Source organism: Rutilus rutilus (genome assembly GCF_951802725.1).
Source record: "Rutilus rutilus genome assembly, chromosome: 11".
Taxonomy (NCBI): Eukaryota; Metazoa; Chordata; class Actinopteri; order Cypriniformes; family Leuciscidae; genus Rutilus; species Rutilus rutilus.
The window spans coordinates 9,532,693-9,556,778 of record NC_140216.1 but is presented as its reverse complement, the minus strand read 5'-3'; the positions used below and the strand labels follow the sequence as shown (position 1 = coordinate 9,556,778).

The following is a 24,086-nucleotide window of genomic DNA, read 5'->3' as shown; positions in this document are numbered from 1 at the left end:
ATTATGAATGTGACATCAAGACAGTTTCATTTTGAACCCCTTAAACAACAGCAATTCCCGCAAAACTGTAGGTATGAATAACTATATTTGCTGTGTTTGCTTAAGTGCAAAGATCATTGACGGTCAAAAGTCCTATGCCACCCACAGGTCAATGTAAATCTATAGGTATATTTTCCAACAATTTTATTATCCACCCGGTGAAAAACCTTCACCTTCAAAAGTCTGATCAGTAATGTTCATCTATCTTGAGCAAGCCACATGATTTGAGGTTTCATTTATACCTGTAGCTCAATTGGTCCAATATGAGTTGCTTGTTAAAGTTTAATGTTTAGACCCGCTGCTGAAATGCACTGTTAGTTAAGAGCTAACAGCAAGTCTTTACAGAGAAGAGAATCCCTGCTGATGTGATCTGATCCCTTATCAGGTTCTGACAAAGATAGTGATAACAGAGTGAAAACGGAAAAGATACGCCGATTTCATTTAAATTCTGCTGGTGGCAAAAGATGTGGAATTGAAAGAATCAGTTTCCGCTTAGTGTCACTTCCTATATCTATATTGTTTTAGGTTTGGTTATAAATTTTAACAGTCTCAGTCATTCCAGCATGTCTGTCCATCTGCCACGTCTGAAACACTTTATGGAGGACACGTGGAAAACGGTACTGTTGAAATTACATAGTAAACCAATCCAAAGGGGTCCTTTGAGACTGCAAGTAAAAGTGCACCATCTTGTTTTTAAAAGCATTTTTCTCATACTGTACATACATGTCACCTTAAACACTGACCCTTAGTGACCCTGCTGTTTACCCGTGTTTACCCAACACATTGGCCTCCTAGAGCTGATAGGAACTTCAGGGGAAGTGACATTCAGGGAAACGTTTAAATGACGATGACTGAAAGACTGAGCTTGCAAGAATTACCCCATTGCTGTTTATGACTTGTGGCCACAGCCACAACCACATGACACTTGAAAGAAGAAAAAGGCATTAAAGTGTCAGTAACTGTGTTTACGGGTGTCTTTTTCACATGCTAAAAAGGCTACTTCAGATATACAGTAAGAATGCAGCCACAAGATTTAGTTTAACCTCAGATTTCTGGAAATTCAAAATAGATTCAATGGAATTAGTATCATGCTTGGTTACCTATTGATGAACAGCGCTTGGTGTAATCATTTTCTCACTGTAGTAACACAGATGTCCTCATCACTCTAGGTTAGATTGATCATTCACGCCGTGGTTGTAGCAGCGCTCTGAAGCTCATCTGAGTTGTGGACATTTTGAGGTAGGAGATTCAAGCAGTAGAATCTACAGTGTGTTTAATGTAGTGCATTGGTGTTGACAATTAATCAGCAGCTAAATCCTCTTTTAAACAGTGTGTTTTAGTGAGCACTACAACAGGTTAATTCCACCACAAAAATCTGCAAAACACGACAAAATTCCATCAACAATTTGTCTGTGGAAATGTGTGACGCCACACAGTCACAGCCAGACTCAGAACATATTTGATGTTTATTACACAGCTTTGTAGAGTGCGATTTTGGACCATTGAGATTTCTCACGATGATTAATTCACGTTGTTGGGCTGCTTTTCTATTATCCTCAAGGACAACGTGAGTCAACATTCGGAAGCATTTAACTTCTGTAATGTGAAATATTTCTGGAATATTTAGTTGTTTTATATTTATTTTCTTGATTTTATTGGTTAACATTATTTTCTCCACCCAGGCAACCTTTTTTTTTTTTTTTTTTTTAACTGTGAGAACATTTGCATTTTGCAACAATAAACATTTCAAATAATAATCTTACATTGTTACATCAGAAATCATTTTATAATATTCAAACAAATAATGAGCCAAGATGTTTACAATCACAGTTAATATTACGTTCTTCACACTGTTAATGAAAGTGCATTGCGTTTTTGGATATACTATTACATGCAGTGTGCTGTTATATACTATACATTTTGGGAAATTTAGTAAGTAATCTGAATTTTCCATGCATAATAGAAAGTTGGCATTCTGTGTACAGCATTATGGTAGCGTGCTGTTCTGAACATACAGTTGTCAAACATTTATCTTTTTAGAATAACATGAACTGATGAATCAGTGCATGTTATTCTAAGACCACATACTATATTTATTAAAGGGGTGGTTGATTATGATTTCACTTTTCTAACTTTAGTTAGTGTGTAATGTTGCTGTTTGAGCATAAACAACATCTGCAAAGTTACAACGCTCAAAGTTCAAAGCAAAAGGAGATATTTGCTTTTACAGAAATAGTTTTTTAAGGACTACAACTAACGGCTGGTAGGGACTACACGACATTCCTCCCGGGTTAGTGACATCAATAACCCTAAAATTTACATAAACCCCGCCCCCGGGAACACGCAGTCCATGTTGAGAAGAGGAAGTTTTGTTGTAGTCGAGCACATTTGTGAGTCAGCTCAAACTGTAGCATCCGTCTTTTCACATGCAATAGAAAGTCACTCTGTGTGCATCTCACAACAGTTCCTATATGAGCGATTTATAGATTATCATGACAGAATATGCTAATTGAAGATAGTTAACTCCACATCAGCAACATAAATTCATCAACTAACCATTCAGAGACGTCCTGTTGCATTCTACGTGTTGTCACTTCTTGAGTCTCTCCATCTTTGTCTGACTCCGGTTTAAACATAAAAGACATTTTAGCGTGTGTCTGCGTGAGGTAATCGGAGCTGCTAACACACAAGCTCTTGAAGCTCCACCCTCTGTGCCGGGAGCAGCAGCTCATTTGTATTTAAAAGGACCAGACACAAAACGGTGCGTTTTTGCTAATCCTCAAAAAGTGACAATTTTAACATGCTATATACAAATATCTGTGGGGTATTTTGAGCTAAAACTTCACATACACACTCTGGGGACATCAGAGATTTATTTTACATCTTGTGAAAAGGGCATTATACCACCCCTTTAAGAATGTAAATAGGTTTTAAGCTTCTCAAGCACATAGGAAACTGGGAGTCAAAGCAAAGCACGGTCTGTATGTCTAGATATGATGTTGTATTGACTGTCTAAAGCACTTGTGTCTTCATTTTCTCCTCTGTTGCGTTCAGGTTTCTCACTCGTTCTCTCCCTCGTTCACATGTTCACACATCCCACTATCTGTCCTCGGTCTCAGACTCCGGTAGCACTAATGGCTGTTGTCACAAGTTTTACTGCACCCACCCGCTGCGACCATCTGTCTGGTCTCTCTCTCACTCTATCTCTCTCATCAATGATGCTTTATCAGCATGCCTGCCAAAATACAATGTTGCCAAAGAAGTACAGAGGATAATTAATCTGCAGAATTGGACGATATGGCAGAAGTGTATACTTGTTAATCACTGCAAAGAAGGCATGAAATGACATTGACATTGACATGAACCATGACCTCTCCTCTTCCTCATTTGCATCACAACTCATGCCATAAAACCTGCTTCCTTTTTGCAACTAGGGGATGGGTTACAGATATGAAAATGATATATTAATTAATATTTTTTAATATTTTTATTAGTGCTGTCAAATGATTAAAATATTTAATTGCGATTAATCGCATTAATGTCATAGACATGTCTAAATGTCCCTTGATTTCTTTTTGTCCCATTTTTCTCATTTTAATGCTCTTATCAACATGGAAAAATGGATCGGCTTGCTTTGTGAAAATGTTTTTTTTTTTTTTTTTTAAACAACATTGGCATATACTGTTAGTGTTCAATTTCACACTAACATTCTCACTTGGAGCAAATAATCGCATCAGAGAATTCGCATCAGCTGTGTGTGTGCTTGGCCATCCAGTGGTGTTTCAGACTGGACGTGCTGCGATGATAGCTCAGTTCACAACGACAAAACACACAGATCACTTTGGTCTTGTCAATTGAACCATTTGGCAACTTTTTAAAAGTAAACTTTCCATTCAGAATCTTATTGGCATCCATTTCGCCGGCTCGCAAACCCAAACAAGTGTGTGCGGCGTGCCTGTTGTTTTGTTTCTGGTCTAGCTAGATCCGGTGTGGTGTTGTAGTTTTTCTAACGTTACTAGTTGTTGCAACAGCATGTGAAAAAAACGGCAAAGTTTGCTAGGCCAAAAAGAACGTTAATCTCGCGATAAAAAAATTGACGCCGTTAAAATGGGTTGACGTTAACGCCGTTAATTACGAGTTTAACTGACAGCACTAATTTTTATATATATTATTTATTAGTATTATTATTATATTGTGGTATAAAAGTGGAGAGACTGAATTTGAAATTCTTATATCTGTTGAATATATATTAAGAATTATATTATATAATTATAATATTTTTCAATCAATAATTTATTTAAAATCTTATATATATTATATTTAAAAATAAATTGACATTTGTATTATTTTTTTGGTAATTTGTATTATTAATAATTATATATATATATATATATATATATATGTCAATAAAAATATAAAAATAGTAATATATTTCTATAATATAATAATATTTTTATTTAAATTATTTAAGATTTTTTTTATATTTAATTTTTTATTTAATTAATTAATTTTATGTATTGTTGTTGTTGTTTTTTTGGTGTAAAGGTGAAGTGAAAAACAAGTGATGCATATATCTGCTAAAAGTGATTTTGTTCAGCGTTCAGGAGTGACTATCATAAAGATGGTCTCAAAGCTACGACATGGACTAAAAGCCACAAAACTCTCATTTTATTTTTTTATGGAGTGCCTCTGCTACAACCACAAACATGCAGACTGATATCTTTATCCATTGCATCATAATTTTTTAAGCATCCTGCCACAAGTGTAGTATTTTTAAGATGTCATATCTAGTTGAAAATAGTCCAACTTCTCTTCCATTCATTAGAGTATTAGCTTTTTTTCCAGATTTTTTTGATTGCTATGAATCGCTGCAAATAAGGCTCAAGTGAACCTAAAATCTGCCTTTTTATACAGGGCTCCCAGTTACGAAAGATTAGTTGACCAGTCAACTTTTAAAAATATTTTTGCTCATCCCTAGTTGCAACACAAATGCTACATAAGCAGAGGGTATGTCGCTTGGAAATAGACTGCCGCTATCTAAACCTCTAAAGACAACAGTTTATTTCTCACGTAATGCCCCAGAGATAAATGATACACGGCTTCCTCGCTGCTATCTGCAATCTGTGCTGTGGAGTCCTACTCCTGAATACTGATCTAAGATCTGTGCTTCTGGGAGTTGAGGGATGTGATGTCATTCCCGTTTTATGCCTTATGGAATACCGCAGGTGGTTACTGAAAGAAACCAAACAAAGTCAAGCAGCAGATCCTCTGAGCTCAACTCTGATCTGAGAGCAGCTCTAATGAGGACTGTCTTTATTTAAAGAGCACATTCACTGTACACCCACACCTCCGCCTTTGTGTTGTCTTGTTACTCGGGTTTCCATAGCGGTCCGTTCTGTGTTGTGAGCGTCTGAAGGGAGTGGAGCTGCAAGATGACAGAGTTGCAGTAGTATGAGTGTGACTACTAGAGTAAATGCACCTGAGTGCATCTGTACGTGGATCATGTTCACTCATCGCTTAGTTCACGGCCTCAAGACAGGACGGAAATTCAAGGGTAGGAGTGTGTCCTATTGGTGACTGTGTATATGCTGCTAGCTCTGTATTATTGAGTAATATTGTGCGTGTGTGTGTGTGTGTGTCCTTAGGCTTTGCTGGAGGCCTGCACTGAGACTACAAACCGTGTTGGGATTGTAACAACTTCAATGGGCCACAACACTCACTAAAACACTGGAGGCGACTGAATGAGGTATGACTACAGGACACACACACACACACACACACACACACACACACACACACACACACACACACACACACACACACACACACACACACACACACACACACACACACACAGACACACACCCACACACACACACACACACGTGTACCTTTTGATAGCCATGACCTTTAATTTAGCATTTTACTACTTGTGCAGGGGCATTATCTGGAGAGCAATTGTAAAAATAACTCTTGCTTAAGCTGTGTCCTATTCACTCGTCAATACAGGCCCTGATTGGTGGAGCAATAATATAGGTCTGCCTAGCAACAGAGCTGTTTACCAAACAACACAACTGGGGCTGAAAGCTGGGCTTTCACGTAAAACACCTCCAGGAAAAAGCTAGCTAGCGCAAACCGCTTGGGACAACACAGCTTTAATGATTCATGCTTGAAGCGTGGTCGGTCGCAGGCGTACTGTAACACACAGGTTTACTGTAGCATGCTCACACACTGGCATGTGCACGTGCAGCGGGTTCAGAGACGTCAGTCAAGTGTCTCATTAGCAAATAATACACATGTTCATGTGAGATGTGTGTGAACAGGCCCATGTTCTCAAGAGTGTAGGCATGGTCTAATCTAATTCAAGTGCATTACGTGCCTGATGTCGATCAGAAATTTCTGTTCTGTTGTTTATGGTCACAAACTCAGATTTTAGGTAGATTTGTGAATGAATCCCATAAGCGCCCCCTGTTGGTAGAATATACACTGTAGTGCAAAAATGTCGTTTTTAAATGTGGTAGTGCTGTTTCTGTATAATATTTGTGTTTATGTATATATAGAGAGTTATATATATATTTTTGTTTTAAAAAATGTAGAGAGAGACTAAATTTGAAGTGCATATATCAGATTTTGGCCAACATTCAGAAGTAAACTACCATGTAGAAGGTTTGAGAATTTTTTATAATTTTATACAATGTAAAGGATTCTTCATGCTTATTTTTCAGTTCAGTTTTTCACTTAAATTGATATCCTTATTATAGAATTCATTAAAAGATGTATTAAATTAGACAAAATGTAAAATTGTTGCTTAAAAAATGTCTATTAATCATAGGCCATACTGAAACTGACATAAAGGCAACTACCAAAATTAATCAGCCACACAGACGCAGTTATAATCTCAAAATGGCCAAATATGAGCCGATTAATAAGCCTGGCAAATATATCAGTGCATGACTACTCAGAAAATCAGGATACGAGAGACAAATGGCCAGACAGGCAGTGCTTGCTCGCGGACAGGCCTGTTAAATGCTTGATATAAGCTCATTTTGAGGGTAATTAACAGAGACGTATGAAAATTAGTACTTCATGAGCTGAGGCTCTCTTTTCTGTGTCTGTCTCGCTCGCTCAGTTTTTCATCTCAGATAGTTCTACTATGCCATGGCTCCTTTAACCAATTGTGGGCTTTTAGAGTAAAAGCTCTCATCCTGTTAAAGGTCACTGGCCTCTTAGTGCGCTTTGTGAAGCATAGCATTTCATCACACTCACACTGCTGTTTTTTACCCTGCGCTTCCTAATGCTTTCTGAACGTCCTAATCTTCCGTCAAGTGTTAATATGGCAAAGGTTGGGTTCGGCAATGTGTTTTTCCTGTTGGTTTCTTCTCAAAAGACATTTGAAAATAAATAAATAGCCTAGAGAAATGGACGACAAATTGATGCTGAGAGCACATTGGAATGCATCAGAGTCCATTTATATAGTGTGATGTCATTATAAAAAGGTGGAGGATCTGCAAGATCAAAGTGCGATGTGCTTATGAAAACATTAAAGGGATAGTCAATGCTGTCATCATTTACTCAATCTTATTTGATTTCAAATTTCTGTGTTCTCTTCACTCTTAAAAATAAAGGTCCTTTTTTGGCATCTATGGTAAGCTACCATGAAGAACCTTGAGCATCCACGGAACCTAAAGAAGGTTATTTGTACTATTTATACTGGTTCTTTAGATTTTTAAATGCCTCGATTGTAGTCTTGAGTTTTCTTCTGGGAATATATTAGGGCTGCACGATATTGGGAAAAAAATTACATCGCGATATTTTTTCCCAACGATATATATCGCGATATTGCGAGCCATCAATCCAGGCTAAAGTCAATAATTACCATTCCATGTTATTAATAATTTCACTAATAAGCAAGCTTCATTACAAGTAACAAAAAGGCCACTTAATATTTTATTCCAGAAACATATTTCTCTCAGAATTCGGTGAACGTTCTACACAGGACCTAACGTTCTTCAGGTTCTAGGACCCGAAAAATTATGTTTTCTGTGCTGATTCAGTGACGCGTTCATGTAAACGGCACCTAGACCCAGCAAAAGTAATGATTAATAATATGTAAAATATTACAGTGAGACATTTTAATTGTTTATTAATAAACAAGTGTTTTCTGTAAAGATGAAGTTGACAATTACTGACTCGCGATCTTCGCAGCAGTGATCGGGAGAAATGCACTTTTCATACAGATAAAAAAATGTTTTTAATGGTTCTTCTGTAGATAATAGTTATATTTATTATTATTGTTATTTTTAGGTGTGTGAGGCGAGTAGACTACCTTTTATGCTGAGTTTCGGTTCATGGATGATAGCTTAATCTCCAGTTCAGGCGCTGGCTACTATATTTAATTTTTAGGCTAGGCCCTATTTATTAAATCCAGAAAATAAATTGGATAATGAAATACTGATTAAAATTAAGATACAATTAATACAAAACGAAATTCGTTTTAAAGAAAGGCTTTGTGCTTTCTGTTTGAGGTCTCTGTGAAAGTTTTAAAGCAGTCTTTTAGTGCGGCTTTCATAACGGTTGCGTGACGCGTCCATAATGTCACGTATTCACGTAACATTGTTTTTTCCTCATAAATGCGAACACGAAACGATTTTTAAAAAAAGACAACCATCCACGACTTTATAACACTCCAGCAAAGTAGCCTACCTCTTTTTGGTCAACATCCTCCTTTTTGTAGACGAAATAGGCTAGTCCCAAATAGCTGATTTTGATTTTGGTCGCGCATTTTTAGCTATAGGATTGCCAGTGAATGTTGGCTGTGAGCGTGAGCGCGGCAGAGCAAACAATCACTGTGCAGGCACGCGGAACGCGTATGTCACCCCAGCAAAAAGCCATACAACAAACTCGTGTTTACTGTGTGCTACCCTGGTGCTACCGTTCTCTTACACTATGGGTGCTACTAACGTTACCCTTCGCATCGCATGTTCCGGCGATGTGACTATCGCTCATTTGCACATCGCGATGTCGATGTTAAAACAGAATATCGTTCAGCCCTAGAATATATACATTACAATATTCCTCATTTATAAATAATTCCCACCCAAGACATGTGTAATAAAGGGGGCGATGCCTGGTTGAGTTGCATTAGTAGTATGTTGAAACTCATGGTTATGGTAAGGGGCGTGACATTTCCAAAACACACTCGAAACGGTTGACCAACCACAAGACACTGGTGCAGCCGTCCAATCAGAGCACATATGTGGAAAAATATGCTTTTTGAACATCCAAGCATGAAAACCTTTACTAGTAGACCCTAAGAATAAGATCATGACTCTGCAAAAGGGCATAATATGACCTCTTTAAGAGTGTTTGGACCCCATTGACTTTCATTGGGAAGACAAAATACATCTTTCAAAATGTCTTCTTTTGTGTTCCACAAACACATGTTTGGAGCAACATGAGGGTGAATTTTTGTCATCTGTGATCTTTGTATCCTAATACATTTTTTGTCAGGTGTGTGTCCTGCACACATGACTCATTGGAAGTTTGGGTGCTGCAGAACCCAGCCTTATGCTTGCTTAGTGTGTGTGTGTGTGTGTGTGTGTGTGTGTGTGTGTGAGAGTGAGAGTTTGGTGAGGACAGCAGTGCTATTCTTGGCTGTTGGGGGAAGTCTTGGCTCCTGGGCGCATGGGAAAAGTGTTCTTGGCAGGAGTAGTGGTGGCATTCCATTGTGCCTGAATCCCTCTCCCCCTCAGCACTTAAAACTGTGTCCTTTCACACTGTGATCTCAGTGGAGCGCTTTCTAGAAAGAGGGAGAATAAATAAATTACTAGCATAAACACCATCCACATAGACGTGCCCATTCGCACCTGTTTGCACGCTTTTAGAATCTTTTTTTTTCCAAACATTCACATGCAGACATGTATCAAACATCTGTTTTCATTCTTTCAAAGAGTTTTGAACGGCTCGAGGTTCAGAATGAACTTTCAGAATGAATCGTCCACTGCTGGCATAAACATGTCTCTCAGCACACTGGCCCTCATTCGCTGGAGCCGCTTGGAAGTCAAAGGTTCTGGAACATTGAAAGAACGGTAGAGGAATAAACATCCAGCTCTCTGAAATGCTGTGATATTAACTTCCCAGAACTCATTTGACCTTTGACCTAGGGGTGGGAATCAGCAGGGATTACCAGCTGACTGTGACAATATGGCGGTATTACAAATTTTTGAGTAGCAGTTACTTGTTTCTGAACAAAAATATTCATTTAGAGCTAAAAAATAAAATAATTATTGGTCTTAATAGGGGCTATTTTGAATGCAGAGTTTGTCTCACAGGTGTAGTTTATGTAGTCAAGGTCATATCTTGTACTTTATTTAGACACTGGATTTTTCAAACTGGTCTCTCTCTCTCTCTCTCTCTCTCTCTCTCTCTCTCTCTCTCTCTCTCTCTCTCTCTCTCTGTGTGTGTGTGTGTGTGCGTGTGCGTGTGTGTGTGTGTGTGTGTGTGTGTGTGTGTGTGTTATTCCCTACGTTATGAGGACAAAATGTCCCCACAAAATGGCAATAACAGAAATCTTTGACCTTGTGGGACATATTTTTGGTCCCCATGAGGAAAACTGTTTATAAATACATACAACTAAAAATACTGTTTTTATTATTTATTTGTTTATTTATTTTGTAATGAGTTTCAAGCTTAAGGACATTATATTGTATATCTGATTTTAAATTGGATGCATGATAGATTGGTACCATATCACTTATTAGTTTTTATTGATTTATTTATTATTTTTTTCATTTATCAAATAATCCTCTGTATATTTTATTTGTATTGTTATGGCCAATATTAGATATTTAATTGTTCATGCTTATTATTTCCTCTTTTACATTTAGATTAGCAATGCTCTCATCTAACGCTCACTTAAAATAAATATTTTATTTAATAAAAAAAATTATGTAAATAAAAAAAAAGCATTATTTAGTAATCTCAAAATTAATATCCATTTTTCATACTGTACATTATAATTGAGTGATGCTTAAATTCACTTGTAAAATTATATTTTTTTAGTTTTGAGTGCAACTTTTTTTTTCTTTATTTAGAATTATTTAATTAGGCTTTACCTATTTAAGCATAGGAGCTGTACAGTTATGGTTAGAAATAACTACCTGGGGGTGTTATGAATATGACTGCAGAGTGAACTGACTTCCCTTAAAAATTACTTTGATACTCAACAATGCACTAATGCTCGCTCTAATAATACATTCATTCTAAATACACACACATTCACACATTTATCCTTTATCTATTCTAAACAACCTCTTACACTGAATGGCCTTTAGGGACTTAAGAGCACAAATGTTTGCTTTTGCCTTTTTAATCACCAAAGTGGTTCATTTAAGCTGTGCCTGAAACCAAACAACTGTTGCTCTTATTCTCAGGTGGCAGAGGTCTTATGTCTGACAGACTGGGTCAAGAGGTCAGACTGTTACTGCTGAAAATCTAGACGTCACTGTGAATTAAGTGCATGCATTCACAAATAGTTTTTTACAAGGATTAACATTCCATCACTCTTGAAAAAAATGCTGATATTATCTTCAAACTCTTTAGTTACTTGTTACCAGCCTGGATGATTTTTGACTGCAGCTTATTCTTGGAAATCAATTATATACCTCCAAACAAGCTCCCAACAGGCCAGGGATTTGGTGGCGTGTGTGAAAGGTGACCCGCTGACCCTCTGCCGGTGTGCACGAGCTTGCGGTCAGAGGTGCGGAGCTCGACGCAGAAGACATACAATTCATATGTGGCGTCAAGTTGCATGAATTGCATTACAAACTCGTTCTCTGCGTAAAACCAACAACTTTGTTAGGATAGAAACATGAAGGTTCATAGAGGTTATATTAAAAATCCTTGTCCTTTGAAAACAGGGTCAAGGAGAGCCAAGCTATGAATGTGAAGTTAAATTCTGAGAAGTGTTGCTGCAGGTCGACCTCAATCCTGATTTATTGAGTGTACGTTTGACATTTGCTGGATTTTTGTCTTCCTGATTACTCACGATGAATAATCGTCAATATTCTGCTTTGTAACCCACATCACAGGGCATGTTTAAGCAACAGCAAAGGTCAAAATGCCCAAAAATGACATTGGTGGTGCTTGCAGAAAAAACATGAAATGTGTTTTATGAGCTTCAAGAATAAAAGAGTGTGTATTTGTTTGGCTCGTACATAAACTCAAAGCACCGTCAGGGGTCTTTCATTGCGGCTGTATTTATCACTATAGTCTCTTTCTCGTTCGCACCAGGTCGTGTGATTCTCATGCTATCGGGTTTCGTGCTGTTTTCGGGCTTAGGTGGTCTGTGTGGGGAGCTGGCCCGTCATGCTCATTTCTCACCCTCTATTTATTACCTCAGTGTTATCTAAATCTTTAATTGGTCATGAATGAATGATCACAGGACTGCTAAAGAGAGCGTTCGCAGGATAGGAGATATCACTCTGTTTAGCCTGAACAGAGAGATCACAGCACAATGTGTTATGATTTTGAACTGATTTTGGATTTGAATTATGCTTCCGATGACCCTTATGTAATTTTATTTTATTTATTATTTTTTATTTTAAATCTATTTTAAATTATTATTTCTTTCTTTTTTTACGTGCTACCAAAATGTCAAACCAAATGACATTTGTTTTGAAGAAAGATACCTAAAGCACAATTTACACGCAAAGTGTTTCACAAAAATAAGGTCAGTGCGTACAATGACAAAAGGTCGAATTTGATCTATAGTAACGATTTATAAAAAAAAATGCTGCAAAATGTAACTAATAACGATCCCTCAAATGATCACATATATTTGGCACAAAATGATTTTAATGTTTTTTTAAAGCTGATTCTATACGGTTTAAGATATGCACCTTTTATTTAAAGCAGAATAAAACAAATAAAACACAAAATAAAAGATGGCTCAAAATGTAGTTTTAGAATTATTTCTTTCAAGATGTCATTTGGGTATGGTATGTTGTTATCTAATGCAGTAACATTCATAAATTAGCATTTCCAATACATTTTTGTGACCCAGACCTGATGATGTGTACAGGACATCAGCCAATCTGTGCTGTGTGGGCAGACGTGAGTATTGTTATGGATCACAGCAGTGTCCTCAAACCAACCCTTCATTCTGTCTTAGTTTGGCCAGCACCGCGGAGCCACGGCGGAGCCAAACAAGGCCACACAAAAACAATATCACGTCGTCCCATTTTGCCACAATTCAAAGAGCCTTCCTCCTGAGTCCTGTGGCCCTGCTCTCTCAGGAACATAAAGACTTCTCTGCATGGTTCGCAGTGTGTGAATGGCTTTGAACAGGGCCTCATGCTGTGCTTTGGTGCAAAGTTTTTGTGTGTTTGGTGGAGGTCCACTTTTATGTTCTGTCTTTGTGGGTTCGGCGTGATGCAGCTGTGAGTTTGTATGCAGGGGTCGGTTTTCTCAGCAGTACAGTCGTGATGATGGGCTGTTGCTCTGAGGTTTGTGGCTGCGCGTTGCATGCTGCTACATGGGTCGGTGGTCTTTCATGCAAAAGGACGGTGAGTGGCGGTGCACTGAAGCAGAGAGCTCTTACAGTGCTATGGACACACACTAATTGTGTTTATTTATTGTTTGGCCACAAGTTTGAATTTTTCATTATTTTCTATTTTCAAGTAATTTTAGAAGCTAATTTCATGCAGTTGCATTTTTCTTTCAATTGATAGCTAATAAGCTGATTGTAATATGCTGCTCATAATACCTAATACTAATCATAATATGCTGCTCATAATACCTAATAATAATCATGATTTTCTAATGTTATTTTTAAGCATTCAAAATGTCCCTTTACAATTTTTAAAAATGAGATTTTATTATAAAAATACATTTTATGATGATAAAAATTCAGAATTTTTCAAATGAATGCTTTTTAATATGCCGATCATAATAATGAACTGATCGGATCAGATTGTAACTAATCATAATATTCTGCTCACAATACCTAATATTAAAAATAATGTACTGCTGATAATACCTAATAATAATCATTCATTTTTTAACATTATTTGTAACATTTGAATAGTTGTAATCACTTCTAAAAAAATGATTGAAAAACTGTATTATAAGAATAAAATATTTAATGATAAAAATGTATTGCTGGTGTAATATGGCGCTCATAATATCTAATAATAATCATAATAGTAATAGTATACTTATAAACGTAAGCTTTGCTTCGCTTTGCTTTGATTACTTTCTATGTATTAGTGATTGTGTAATTGCTTTAAAGTGTCTTTTAATATATTTTGATGCTAGTTTGAGACTTGACCCATTAAACTGCTCGAACCCAGTCTCCTCTGAGCGTGTGTGTTGTTCTGCCTCTTATTTGTCACAAGCGTGTGTATCTTTAGCCTGTATTTGTCAGTACGTCTGCATGTTCTTAGTGAGCGTGTGTACACACTCCCGTGGGATTATCGAGTAATAGAGGGGTTTAGCAGTGCTTTGCCTCTCTGTAATCCATCACACACACACTGATACACACTTCGCATAGTGGCGGATTTAGGATCGCTTGTGAATGGAGTGAAGGCGAGAAGGACACATCGAGCGGTAGCGGCGGACAAGACACAGAGGCACCGGCAACTGTTCGCGCTGAGGACAAACACACGCGTGAAATCGATTGCAGGTCGAAACCAGATTCCGGCATACGTCTGCAATTATGTGCATCTAATCTCCACTTTTCGAACTCAATTGAAGCTTTGGCTCTGTAGAGCTGGCTCTGTGGAGAGAGGAGAGCTATTCATTTCTGTGACTCAGATTTAGAGGTCATTCAGTGCTAGTATTATTTCAGAATGACACAAGCACCATGGCAATGTGCACCTCCGATCGGACATGCTAATTAAAACAGTCATCATAGATGTCATTCATGTACTAGGCTATCAATATATAACTATAGCCTAATATATATATATATATATAATGTATATGTGTGTGAGTATTTTTGTTCACTGACTGGGCCGACCTCAGAGACCTCCCTCCCTCACTCTCATTTATCATTTATAGTTACACCCTCAGACTTGAGAGAGAATGAACAGGTCTGAGTTTCTGTTCGGCTACAGTTGCATTCCCTTATCAGAAAGAGAGAATGAGGCCTCTCTGTGCTGGAGGGAGCATTCAGGAACATAGAACTGAACACACCAACAAGGTTAGGACAAAATTCAGAATTTAACAATTTAATTGAATTCGATTTAAAGGGGAATGACAGAAAGAAGAATTTACTATACTTTAGGACGTTTTTTATTTTTATTATAACACGATCATACATATATTTGTTGTATCAAAACATGATACATTTTGACTAATTATATCTATAGCCTATGTTTCTCTCATATTTTTGTGTAATTAATTAAATTGTCATTTTTGTAAACTTCAAAACCAATTTTAAAACAATGACTAGCTATCAAATCAGATTTTTATATTAAAATTGGCATTTAATTATTTTTTTATTAAAGTATAATGAAATGATATGCACTCAGCATTTAAAAGTTTGAGATTGTTAAGATTCTTTTGGTATAGAGTTAGAGTTGAATACTTTCATTCTGACTGAAGTGTTGCAGTCTCACTGGTGTTAGCTCAGCATTCGGCCTTCACATTTTGCTGTGGGCTCTTACGTTAAAAGCACATAAAGTTAATCTGCAGTCATTCCTCTCCCCTCAGGGCTCAGTATGGGGTTAATGCTCCACTCTGTAATGCTGCTGGGCATGCTGGGTATGACTGTAGCGCTGCTCTCTCTTTGCCAATCTGTCTATTCACCCAGCTAATGAGTCATTGTTGGGTTGTTAGTGCCAGATGACGGTGATACAAGCAAGGGAGAATGTTCCACATGATCATAGAAGTGGTTGATTGTTGGAACTGGGTTAAAGGAATAATTCACCTGGGGACTGGGAATGTCAAACTGCAAAATGAGACTAAAATTTAAAGTATTACAAAGTCATGTGGACTGTTTTTAGTATTACAAAAGTATTACAAAGTATTACAAAAGGTTTTTTTTATGAAACTTTTATGCTGCAACATTTTGACAGCCCCATTCACTTTCATAATATGGAAAAGAGCAGCCAGGACATTCTTCAAAATATCTCCCTTTGTGTTCCACTGAAGAAAGTAAGTCACACAGGTTTGGAACAACATGAGTGCAAGTAATGCCAGAATTTTCTTTTCTTTTTTTAATTGAACTATTCCTTTAAAAGTAATGTAGTACTGTATGCAATGTGCATGCTGGGAGTCTTGTGCGGGAGACCTCTTTCATGCACATATGTATGCGTGGGTGCGCATTCTGCATATGTATAGAGCTTTTGATGTGTCTCCTTGGCGACACGTCTCTGGAGTTCACAGTGACACTGAAGCAGAGAGAGGGAAGCCACAGCTGAACAGCAGACAGTCGGAGGGAGTCACAGCCATTCTCTCTCGTGCAGGTGCGATCAAAGGCTCGCTGCTATTCAGGTCTGCTTGTGAAAATGCATATCAGTCTGAAAGCATTCAGTGTGCGTGCATGTAAAAGGACGCATCTGGCTATGAGAGGGTGGTTACATTCCACTGAATGGTGCAGAGCTTTCCTGTGAAGATTTGAGTGGATTTTTAAATCACTGCTCCGTCAGATTCACACGGAATGAACTAATTCTTTGGCAGATGGCAAGAGTGCATCACACCTGAGCATTCAGAGGGATATGAAACCAATAATTTTGTGCATTAGGCAAACAGAACTATAACTATTTATAGAAGCATGAATAAAAAAAACGTAATGTATGTGCATATTGCTGTTTGAATTTATAGTTTTTTATTCAGGTTTATTTATACATACTGTGACGAGCAGCATGTGTCAAGGATAAAACAGTGTTGTACTTGGATATGATTTTAACTCGGGTTTCCAAGTAATTTGATAAAAGAAACTGTTAGAGTTTAAAATAGATGTGCCTGTGATAGTCTGGGCATCCACCATGTTAGGTTGGATGATGTCAAGACCAGATGCAACCTGGGATCATGCTTTCACTGTTGAAACTATCAGGCTTTTTACACTTTAATTTATTAATCTAATATATATATATATATATATATATATATATATATATATATATATAATATATTATATTATATTATATTATATTATATTATATTATATTATATTATATTATTAAAGTTTGGGGTCTGTGAGTTTTTTTTTTATGTTTTAGAAAGAAGTCTCATGTTCACCAAGGCTGATCAAAGCTAGTAAAAACAGTAATATTATGAAATATTATTACAATTTTAAAAAAACTTTTCTATTTGTTTATATTTTAAAATTGTATTTATTCCTATGATGGTAAAGCTGAATTTTCACATTCTAATATGCTGATTTGCTGCTCAAGAAACATTTATTATTATTATCAATGTTGAAAACAGTTGAATATGCTGCTGAATATGAATAGAAGGTTTTAAAAACAGCATTTATTTGAAATAAAATGTCTTACATTTTAATGAATTTTAATTAGTATATTATTAATTATTATTTAAAAACATCTTTAAAACAAATCTTACTGACCCTAAACTTTTGAAATAATAGCGGATAATAATTATATTATATTATATTATATTATATTATATTATATTATATTATATTATATTATATTATATTATATTATATTGCTTTGATTACATTGATTGGAGAAGTACAGCACAACAATGCTCGCTCTGGTCATCTTAAAATTAATATAATATCATTCTGTATCTCTCCAGTTACGCATTTGCCAGCACTGTTGTATTCGACCCTTTTAACTTCCCTCAGATGCCGGAACTAAAAGCAGGAAGTGTTTCTGCAACTGTACAGCAAAGCTCATGCATAATTAACGAGACAAGCATCGCTTAGTTTATGATTGGCTGTCAGTTGCTAAGCATTTCAGTTTCACAGTCTTTAAGAACTGAAAGTCTTTCTTGAATAATGTGCAATATATCACAATTTATGACTTGCATGACAGGATTCCAAAGAATTAAAGCTGTTCCGATACATTTTGTGGTATTCGCCGACTCTGTGTTATCTCTGTGCGGCGGTTCGTGTGAAACTGACGCGAAATCAGACTTCATTCGCCCTAATAGAAAGTATATTTACACTGTCTGAATCCTTTCCTATTCCCTATATAGTGCACTATGTGCCATTAACCGTATTCATTTGTTTTAACTGTGTGAACAAGTGACTGATTTCAGCCGCAGCTTCAGCGTAAATCTGATTAGAAGCTGAAGTGCAAAGTGATGTCATCATAATCGTTTATCCATATTGGCGGAAGTGAGAGACTTTAAGTTTTGAGTGCTTGCATCTTCTAAATGCAAATTTTGTCATTGTTTTGGTGCACACTATCTTATAGATAACCTTAAGACTAAGATATTCATACTAAAAGCCCATAAACCTCATTTCTGATTTCATGGGGACTTTAAATTGGGACTCTTTTGCTCCTACTGAATGACTGCAATCTGTAGAGAGGAGAAAGATGTTCTCCGCTGTAAAGAGCTTCATCTCCTGCAAAAATAATGCAAGGGGATATTATGTTATCAGGTAGTTAGCAATTGCAGCCTTTTTATCCTACTCTACTTCTGTCTGTCCTCATAATCTCTTGTCTGTATCTCTTTGATACCCCCCCCCCCCCCCCCCCCCCACCCCGTCCATTTATCAATCTCTCAGGTGACTGCACGCGCTTCAGAGTAAACACACGAAACTAATTGAATTACCCCAAAGGCTCAGAAATGGTGAGCATAGCTAATTTGTTGCCACAGCAACAGGCAAACCTTCCCGTGCCGCTTGTTTTGTGGACTGCGGTTCTGTAAACAGCACACACACTCCCTTGCCTAACAAGGGAACTCCTTGCGTGCCCGTCATGCGCTGCGCTTCAGATTGATTCGCATTAATGACCGAGCCCGAGCTCAAAGCACTGACAACCTCTGACTGCCTCATGCTTTCCATAACACGGCCCATAGGGACGCGTTCAGTCGTGCGTTAAATTGACTCGTCGGCAGGCCCACATGGAGTCTGCGCACGGAGAACTTCAGCGATCATCATTCACAAAGTTCTGAGCACCCCTTCTGTGTACTTTATTCCATATTTTGGTTATTTTGAGGATGTTTTCAGCTAGCAACAATAGTCTAGTGTGGGATCAGTGTGGGAAATGCAGAAAATGTCTGCATGTTCCTTCAAGGCATGGTAGAGAACTTTAGTTAAGCTATACTTTGTTTTCTTAAATAATGTGAGCGTAAACAGAGGACATTTGAGCTTTCACTGGTGTTATTTTAGCACCATTTGAGATACTGTCATAGTATTGTTCAATTATTTTAGTTTTTTATATATTTTCCTTTTTCATTTTGATCTTAAAGTTTTAATAATTACTTATGTTTATCATTTTCATTAGTTTTTTTAATTGTCTATATAGTTTTTTTTTTTGTCATTTTTGTACATTAAGTTAAACCTAAAATATAACAAGTAAATATCTTTTTTCATTTAACATTTATGTTTTTTGGTAATTCATTTTAATAACCCTGGCTGTCACCCTCTTTTTCAACACTTAAAAATAAAGGTTCCAAAAGAGGAGTTATAAAATAAAAGAACCAAAGTTCAAAATAACATTTTTTTTTGTTGTTTTTTGTGTAAAGAACATTTTAATAATCTGAAGAACCTTTTTCCTCTATAAAGAGCCTTTTGTGCAATGGAACATTCAATGGAATTCTTCTTGGAACCATCAATGCCAATAACGAGCCTTTATTTTTACGAGTGAATCTCGTTTTTCCTTTGTGGGAGACATTTCTGTTGTCCGCTCTTACCGCACCATCCTCACAACCAATGAGCAGAATATATATTTATCAAAACTGCATAGCTAACTAGGTCAGCTAAACAAACTCTAGCCTTTAGCAATGAATCTGAGACGTTGCTGTCTCTAGCACCACCTCCTGGTGAGTTAGTAGAACTGCAACAGTTCTCTCTAGTATTTATATGGCATATGATTTTTAAATGGTGCAGAAACTAAGAGGTTCAGAGACCTCCAATTAGATGAGATGTTGCTGTACGGGATAATCATCAAAATGCCCTTGTGCTTTCATTGAGCTCACCTGAAATGAGCTTCTAATCCGGGGAATGCCTTGACTCTCCGTGGAAGTGTGTGTGGGTCTGTGTTTGTGTGTGCTCTTCTGCTATGTGTGGGAGTGCATACTGCACATGTAAGGGAGAGTAGTATATCTTTAGGCCTATTTTTTAAGCTCTGAAGCACTTTAAGAAAATAAACCCCCTTAATACACTTTTGATAATGATGTATTGTGTTTGACATCATTCTGTGATGGAAAATGACATTTGATACATTTTTGCATTCAAATGGTAGATTAGTCTTGCCAAGGCTAATTTCATATTGTTTGTATCCTAAATAGCACAGTTAAAATGACACTCAGTTTGACTAGAAATTATGCACGATAAATAAATAAAAAACATTGGTAACACTTTATTTTAGTGTATTTGTTACACGTTACATTTTGCTAACAGTAATTACATGCAATTAACCCAAACCAAATCTGATCCTAACCCTATAGTTAGTGCGTTGTAAATTAATATTATTCGGTACTTTAATGTATAATTACACTGTAACAATTAAAGTGTAACCAAAATGTTTTTGATGTTTTGTGCTTGATATTTACTGACACTGTTGTGTTCTTGGTCAACAAGTATGATGCCACAGTTGTAATTTGAGTATTATATTTTATTTATTTTCTTTTTTGTGTGTTTTTGCTATTAAAGTATATAAAGTATTAACACTTTTATCTAGCAAGGATGCGTTAAATTCATCAAAAGTTTCCGTAAAGACAAATATTACACAATATTTAAATCTAATGTATCACAGTTTCCACAACAATACTAAGCAACACAACTTTTTTTCAACATTGACAATGATAAGAAATGTTTGTTGAGCAACAAATCAGCTGAAATTTCAGCTTTGCCATCACTGGTATAAATACTGTGTTTTTTTTTTTTTCTCTTTTCAAATAAATGCAGCCTTGGTGAGCATAAGAGACTTCTTTCAAAAACATTTAAAAATATCACCGACCTTAAACTAAATAATTTACAGCAGTAATGCTTAGTGCTGGTTTTACTCTTTAGATCATTTCATAATAGATTTTGTGAAATGTTGTGATGAATTAAAAAGAGTAAAGCAATTAAATCTATAGCAACATAAAAAAGAGCATTTGAAAAGTTTCCAGATTTAATGTGATCTTTGCTTCGCAAAAAGAAAATCTGTTAGTTTGAATAATAATCAACCGCTCAGAGACATAGAAGTGCAGAAGAAACCGCCTTGTATCTCTTCATCTCTCTCTGGTTTAATCTCAATCGCTCACTCCCCCTCTCTCGATTTCCCTCGTACTCTCGTTCCCTCGCCTCCCTCCTCCGTCTTTCTGTACATCCCTCCCTCTCTCCCTGATCTCCTCCCTCATTCTGCCTCTCTTTCATTATTTCGCTCTCTCTTTCTTTAGCAGTGTAGTCTGGGCACGCTGCCAGCTGGCATGTGTCTTTTTTGAATGAATACCTGATGAAGTTGATGGTGCGCAGTGAGGTGAGGAATGGGAGGAGCTGAGCGAGCGAGTGAGTGAGCGAGCGAGCGAGGGAGAGGGAGGGGAGAACTGATGGCCTGGCTTGGCCTTGCATAACGCACGTTTGAGTGCTGCAGGCAGGGCTCAGAGCTCAGCGCTCCTGTGTGACACACGGGGCCCGGAGGGGCAGGGGGCAGTGTCTGTCCACAGCCATGACTTAGAACAGGAAGGGCCATTGTTCACGCCGGCCACACCGTTGTACCTCCGTAAGGTGTCAGGGTGTCTTTGTGTCTGTGTGGCTCCTGTGGGAACAAGGGAGAGACTGAGAGAGCGACTCAAATGGCCTCTCTGAACAACAAGGTAAGCTTTTACGCACTCCCACTACAATGTGTTTTACTCAAATGCATGTATGTTAGAGATTGTGCATGTCTATTTGTGTCTAGCACTTCTCTGTTATAGTTACAGTGTGTTTCTCAACTGTAGCCAAGGGTATTACTGCAGCTTTCAGGTGCTACTTAAAAAGATCCTTGCTTTGTTGAACTTATAAAATAGATTCAGATGATTAGTAGTCAACACATTGGTGCATTAAGCTGCTTTTTAAAGCAAAACAAACTATGTGTAATATGTGCATATTGCTAGAGTAAAGACTCCAAAACTCTACTCGATTGATGATAATGCCAAAAGATATGCAGTGTACTGTAATTCAAGTTCTCTGGTTTGGTATTGATGAAGTGGTTGAGCGTTAAAGGCACATAAACGTTAGTGAGTTCTAGTACAGTTTCTCTCTTTCTCTGTCTTGTCTTTAGGATTCATGTTCTTTATGTATCTCTGGACTTGAAAGTGCAAGTCATTCAGCTGCACTTCTTCATGCAGCTACAAAGCTCTCTCTCTCTCTCCTGAGAGTGTTCTGTTTCTTCTTTCCTTACGTTTCTTCTTTACAACCTGTCTCCGTTTCACTCGCTCTATCCATTTCTGTGCTGTTCATTGTAGAGATCAGGCACTGGGACAGTTTGTGAGTATCAGCCCACCTTTTAAAGGGAAAGCGCCTCAGAAAAGTGTGGAAAGATCTACAGTACAGTAAGGTTGTGTCTTAAATGCTTGTGAGCCACTTGCCTAGACAGCATGTTTGAGCATCTTAGATGCATTCTAAACTGTTATTTTATGCTATTGTTATTTATCAGTACCTATGAAGTAATAAGCTCACTAGAGGTTTTGAGACTGCTGTCACTTTTGGTTTAAGGCTAAAATGTATTAAATTATAAATGTCAATTAATTTATGTTTATTTACATAATTGTATTATTTATTGTTATAAGTACATATCGTTTATATTTATATCTATATAATATGATCTTATATATTATAAGTATGTAGATATACATTTTTAAGTATACATATCTATATTATATTTTTTTATTCTGTCTTTATATGACTTATTTTTAAAAGCATATATATTAAATTTATAATTTTAAGTTTGTAAATAAAAAGTCTGTAAAAGTAGGCCCCAATGAATACTGTGTTAATATGTTGTGTTTAAAGGTAATGTTGGATAAGGTCCTTTCAGAAAATTGGTTTTTACTCTAAAATGTAAAACTCTGTTTTTCTGCAGATATATCAGTTTTTAGAAATACTGTAATATTTCATGTAGTTTCTCAATTAATATGACGTGATAAAAATCATGGTTAATAATTATACAAGAATATTGAAAAATTATGTTTGAAATAATATTAGTTACTACTGTATAGCATGACACGCACAGTATAAAAATAAATGTAATACATTATATATTGCCTTCCATGGTTCTATTTTTATTGTGATCGTTGTTTCCAAGTTTTTGCATTTTAAATCAATGTGTTTGGTTGTGTGCACAGAGTTGCATTCTTGTCAATAATGCTGAGGTTATATTGACTTAAACCTGGTCATCCTCACGGTCATCTCCCATTGACCCACTAATGGAGCCCACAGATCTCAGTGGATGACATGTTGTGCTGCATTATTGCGGTGCGAGTGGGTTTTTATGGAGAGAAATGCATTCGGAGAGCCCATGCTTCTTCTCATTCATGTCTGTGTTAGATTCATAGTGAATGTCTTTGATTAATGTCTCTGATTTGTCCCCGCGGTTCTCCGTGGCTCTGAGGCCCTGGGGACGTGATTCATAGTGTTGCCAGGGCTGATGGAGGACAATAAGTTTAGGTTTCAGGTCATCTGATACTGTTCTGTTCCTTGTGCGCTCAGCAAGATCCAGCTGACAAGGCTTTTATACTGCAGTCTCTCTCTCTCTCTCTCTCTCTCTCTCTCTCTCTCTCTCTCTCTCTCTCTCTCTCTCTCTCTCTCTCTCTCTCTCTCTCTCTCTCTCTCAACTCTCACTACGCTCTTAGTTTACAGTTAGGAAGCAGTGGAGGTGTGTGTCTGAGTGTGTGTGTGTTGTGTGTGTGTTAATGAGTTTTTGAATGAGCCTCTGTGCTGG

General features: G+C 37.0%; 1 protein-coding gene across 2 annotated transcripts in view; it reads left to right on the top strand.

Moving 5' to 3' along the window:
* Positions 1-24,086, top strand: part of atxn1a (ataxin 1a) — a 99,156-nt gene that overhangs the window by 64,861 nt on the left and 10,209 nt on the right. Inside the window, exon 3 of one of the 2 annotated variants that reach the window (XM_084423279.1) lies at positions 5,685-5,785. The gene's annotated coding sequence lies outside the window, so the exon portion shown is untranslated. Of the gene's footprint in view, positions 1-5,684; positions 5,786-21,736; positions 21,982-24,086 lie in introns of those variants that run through there. The other variant, XM_084423280.1, reaches the window with a different exon arrangement.